The sequence below is a fragment of the Artemia franciscana genome, chromosome 5, assembly GCF_032884065.1.
Source record: "Artemia franciscana chromosome 5, ASM3288406v1, whole genome shotgun sequence".
Lineage (NCBI taxonomy): Eukaryota > Metazoa > Arthropoda > Branchiopoda > Anostraca > Artemiidae > Artemia > Artemia franciscana.
Genome location: NC_088867.1, coordinates 34,855,782 through 34,861,781, shown reverse-complemented (window position 1 = coordinate 34,861,781; position 6,000 = coordinate 34,855,782).

Sequence of the window (6,000 nt, the reverse complement as noted above, 5' to 3'; positions counted from 1 at the left end):
TGCGTAATGACGATTTTCGTGACTGGACTAACTGCGTCGATAGATTTCTGTCGCTGAAAAACTCTCCAAGGCAAAATCTCTTTGATCTCGTATGAAATCAATGCCGTTATCCACTTTAGTTGCAAAAACTTTGCAACCAATTAGTTGCACTACCTTAGATATTACTGACGGGCGAGCCGTAATTTGAAGATTGTATAATATCGAAATGAATGAGCAAAAACCAAAATGGGTCAATAATTGTCTTAGGCCTAGAGAGAACCTTGTTTCTGTACTTGGTTTCCGCGATAACCAGTAATACATAATAACCCTCATAGATGCACTGAGATTCAACCCTTAAAGGGATGGCAAAGAAATTGTCCAAGGATTAAGGCTTGCATCAGGCCTTTTTAAGGATTTAGGCCAAAATAAACTCCTGTAACGAGGTAAGGGGCGGCTAATTTGGACAATATTTCGAGTGAGAAACGTTTCTAGGGGATGGGAGGTAAAAAGGACCCATTATACATAAAATATAAGAAATTACAGGTGAACCGCTAGAATTTCAATATATCAGGGTAAAGGGTATTACCCGTGTATTATCAGGACTGGAAACTCACCCTCGTACACAGGCTTCATAATCTAGTTCAATTTTGCTCATCATCTAGCCAGGGTGAATATAATATGCCCACTTTGGGTCGGTGAATGGGAACTGAACCACCCCTAAAACACTGCATTGGTGAACTGACCCATAGAAAGCCTAACTGGGTTCTATTTATTAAGTTTTTTTTGTTACACTCAGACTTAATTTAACTAAGAACAACGAGCCCCACCAGTAGGTACGAAGGGATGTATGTTTCTTGGAATCTTGACACTTTACTCTTTACCTCATAGTTTCCATAAAAGTTGCCTGTTTTCATATTTCTTTCAAAGCTATGGTCCCTCTTACCGAAAGCAATTTTTGCGTGCAATATCTAATTTTGAAAATTAAAAAAGAACATCAAAATAAATCCAGTACCATATAATTTGAATTGGACAGGAACTAAAAGATCTCTCGTAGGCAACCAGCCTGGTGTCCCTCTAGTATCACACGTACTAGAACAATCCTATTATCATAAGGGGATGGCTTTTAGATCACAAGGGGAGGAGGGGTCTAGAGAGTTTGACCCCCCCCCGAAATGTTTGTCTAACAAACATTGCGGAGGGTTGGTACAAGAACAAACTTTAAAACAATCATCAGAAATTGGTTTGTATTCATTTTTGTTCCATTTTTGCATTTTTGTTACATTTTTTGACTCGTAAAAAATATAACAAAAACGAATATAAGCAATGTTTTGATGTGTTTTTGAAAGTTTTTTCTTTTGCCCAACCACCCCCCCCCCCCCCGCTCCCAAAAAAGAATCGTGGATATGGCCCTGGTTGATCATATGACAATGAGTTTATGCTTTCTCCATACAAAAAATGTAAAGAAATATTTTGATTGGCCAAATTGTTATCAATGAACAGCAAAAGAAGGCTGGCTCACTCCAGACGACTCACTCGTTTTTCGTATTGAGAAGAAGAGCATTCTTGACATATTTGACTAATATTAATTACTTTTTCTTGGATATATCGTGATTACACTGGTAAAATTTTTCTCTTTTTCAGGAAAGCGTAAGCTTTTGAAATGCAAAAGAACAAGATCCAGATCCCAAGTAGGAATACCATCCTGCGTCTGCAGGGCCTCTTGCTTTAAAATTCACTAGCAAGTATGATTGCTGATATCTTCTACTGTACCTAGAGCTAAGTCCCCATACACTGGTGTCTTGAAGCCTTCTATCGTCGATGGTGTGATAGTTCCACCAGTCCTTAAATGCATCATAAGTTCGATGGTTACCCAAGTATTGGCTTTGATAGGATTAATCTGTCTTTCACAACACCCTCCACAAATACTTGCCACCTCCCATTGTATAAATCAAAGTGGGTTGCTGCTGCGGCCGGGCTGCTTCCTGGAAAAATCCCCTCTTTTTCAATATGCACTGAATCTAATATATTGCAGTCATGTAGCAGTAATTTATTTGACACTGGATGGTGCCCTCCAACTCTGCTGGAGCAATTTTAATAATCTCTTGGGGATATAGGCTGGTGTACTGGCAAGTTGGGAAGATCCAAGGACCAGATTTGACAAGCCCTTATAGAGGCAATTAACCTCAATCAGAAGTTCAAAGACCCTCAAACCATTTCTAGAACTTTCTCGTTAAGCGCAAATGAAGGAAAAGTATAGCTGCGTTTGTTTGGCCAATCGCCGACTATTACATCTATGCCTACCGTCATAGAATCTGGATCTAGGGGCAGTGTTTGTTAATCTTCTGGTTCCATTGAGCTATGAGTAGATCGGCTTCCGGTAATCCGTAGTCTGCAGGCATGGCCTTGAAGACACTTATATTACTTCATTCTATGGGTCGACCTTTTTCTTCTTATGAGGGTGCGCCAGCTGCCAGATTGAATGACCCCACTATGTGTCTTACCCTCAAGTGAACATTCAGACCTATCGTAATAAAAAAAAAGCTTAATATCTGGGTTCCGCCCTCCTTCTTCATGTAGTTGACTGTTGTCAAGTTGCCTGTTGTTATCGTGACCACATTGTGTCTTGGCTTTTCTTCAAATTTTTCGCCTGTTTTGCTAACAGCTTTCATTTTGAAGTAGTTGTTATGAAGAGATTTTTCATGCAAAGGTCTATTCAGAAGAATGTCTCGAGATGGGTCGACAATGGTTCTCGAGCTGTGGTACACGTACCCATTGGGAGTGCGCAACAATTTTTAGGGGGTGCGAGGGCAGCCAAAAAAAATAGAACAACTCTTTAACTCTAGGACTGGCAATTTTTATTTATATTTTAGCTAGTTTTCTTAGTACCGTAACTAAGAAAGGATACCTAAAATTCTTCGTGGATAAAAAGGGGTATAGTGTCTAAGTAAGCTTGAGAACCATTGTTCTAGGCAATTACCCCAACTGAAGGCTTGGCTATCGGTAAATTATGTTTTAATAATCAAGGGTCTGACAGGGAGATCCTTTCTCAAACAAGCTTTATTCAGACAGAGTGAAGAAGCCGCTTTCATGTCTGCCTTAACTGGAATGCTTATATTTGTTATTTTCCATGCCCTGTCTAACAATCAAATCGTCAGTAATTGACTTTTCCAGAGATACAGTCTGTTGAAAGAGATTACTCTTTAGTATGTTCTAATTAGGCCAATCAGCTTCATTTGTCATCTCACACAGACGTGACTTTTTTAAAGTTATGGTGACTGAGCTGATTGAGTGCGTTGATCAGTTTCTGAGTCTTTTCCAGGGGTAAGTGTACCTTCTCAGCCTTTAGGTCTACTGAAGATCGAATGGGACCTCTGTAGCGAAAAATGTGCCGTAGCATTTGCAAGTTTTAGCTTGAGCAGGGGTAGAGAGGGTATTAAAGAGCACGCTACGTTCGAGAAGTAAATTTCTCTTTGTTACTGTCTGTAGATCATCACAGCATTGGTAAGTATGATAACGCCGCGAGCTATTTCTTCTCGAATGACTCAACTGCTGAAACTAGGTCAACGGCTGAACTGGGCTGCTGAGTGGAAACAGCGGGTCTGCCGCGAGTGGCGTCGCCCAGTACCTCGCATTCATACCCCGTAAGAGATATTTTGCCGTCTGCTTTGGCATCAGTGCTGGTTACCAACTATTCGTCATCAACATACAGAAGATTGTCCCCACCACTTTACTAATTGACATAACAGATGCTGCGCCATTTTGGAAAGAAGCAATCAGGAGTTCGTGTTTTTCATCTCAATTCGACGATAATTGCAATACTTCCAAAACAGCAATCGGCTTTCTTTTCTTTGGGACAGACTAAGCTGAAAACTCCATAATACATAACTCTTTGCTAGAATAGGTTTGACCACCCTCAAGTTTGACTGAAGGTGACCGCCCTTAGTAGTGAAGGTGTGTGCACCTTTGCGTTATGACGAAAATAATTCTATGCTGTTAACTCCAGAAATCCCTCCTGTTATCTCCAGACATCTCTTCTGAAATCTTTAAAAGAAGCTTATCCTTGTCTCTAAAGCCCAGAAGGTATGACCTTATGTCTTTAGCAGTAGAGGCGTGTTCGCCTGAGGCGTTATGGCTGAAGTACTTCAAAGGCACTTATGATCTCAGCTAAAGTCTCCAAAATAGCTTACCCTTGCCAAAATAGACCTCTTCGTCCATGACGTTATGACCTTATGTTTTTAGCAGTTAAGGTCTGTACACCCTAGGAGCTATGACCCAGGTAGAAATATTTGTCCAAAGCCGAAAGCGCTAGTAGTCGTGTCCTGTAAATAACCTCAAAAATATTTGTCTTACAATGATTTCCTCAATAAAATGTATAAATAATCATATGATATCTCAATTCTCTTGCAAGAAATTACAAAATAACAAAAGTTTTATCACGCAGAATTAAAACCAAACTAATTACAAAGCAAATTATTTATTTGTTCTTCACCCTGTCATCACAAAACAGAAGCGTTTATATCTATAATTTAATTTTAACTAAACGTCTTGGTTCCTGTGGAAAAATTAAATAAAAAAAATTGTTTTTTTTTAACTGAAAGTAAGGAGCGACATTAAAACTTAAAACGAACAGAAATTACTCCGTGTATCAAAGTGGCTGTTCCCTTCTCAACGCCCCTCTTTTTACGCTAAAGTTTGAAACTTTCTCTCAATTCTACTTTGTAAAACAGTAAAAAACTTTAGCGTAAAGAGCGGGTGTTGAGAAGGGAACAGCCACTTGCATACACCGAGTAATTTCTGTTCATTTTAAGTTTTAATATTGTTCCTTACTTTCAGTTAAAAAAATTTGTTTTTTTATTTAATTTCTGAAAGTTTTTGAATTAATGTATGTTTGATTTTGGCTCTCCGCACATGAATTATTAAAATGAAATTTGCATATTAATTCTTTTTTGTTGCTAAATGGCTTTCTCTTAGTTTTGATCAGACGATTTTGAGAAAAAAGGGGATAGGGGAGGAGGCTTAGTTGCCCTCCAATTTTTCGATTGCTTAAAAAGGCAACTAGAACTTTTAATTTTTAACGAACGTTTTTATTAGTAAAAAATATACGTATTTTAAGAATCAACTTACGTAACGAACTTCTATATTCTTATATCTTTATTATGTATATGAGGGGGTTTGTCCCCTCGTTAATACCTCGCTTTTTACAGTAAAATAAAGCTTAAATTTTGTCCCAATTCTTGAAGAATGACCTCTGAATCAGAAAGGCCGTAGAGTAAATAGTTAAAATTACTAAAAATAATTTAGCGTAAAGAGCGAGGTATTTAGGAGAAGAGGAACCCCTCGTATGTGTAATAATATCTGTTCGTTTTAAGTTTTAATGCCGCTCCTTACTTTCAGTTAAAAAAACTTTTTCATATTTATTTTTTCATTGTTTTTTTTTACCACAATGCTAGAAAATCCGTCGCCCCTTCATTGAATTTCTCTTCCCCCATGACATATTCCTCCAAGGAAAGATCCTTCCACATAGCCCCCTCCCCTGACCCCCCCCTAACCATAAAAAATCTCCCTGGAAACCTCTATACAATTCCCATACTGTATGTAAACACTGGTCAAAGTTTGTAACTTACAGTCCCTCCCCGGGGACTGTGGGGGGGGGGGAAGTGATCCCAAAGACATTGTTATTATGGTTTTCGATTATGTTGAACAAAATCTCATCTCAAAATTTTGATCTGTTGGCTTTGGAAAAAAAATGAGCGTGGGAAGGAGCCTAGGTGTCCTCCAATTTTTTTGGTCACTCAAAAAGGGCTCTAGAACTTCTCACTTTCGATAGAATGAGTCCGCTTGCTATATTCTCGGACCACTTGGTCGATACAATGAACCCTGAAAAAAAAAAAAAAAAAAAAAAAAAAAAAAAAAAAAAAAAAAAAAAAAAAAAAAAAAAAAAAAAACACCCGTGATTGGTCTTTGGCAAAAAATACGAAGTTCCACATTTTTGTTGATAGGAGCTTGAAACTTTTACAACAG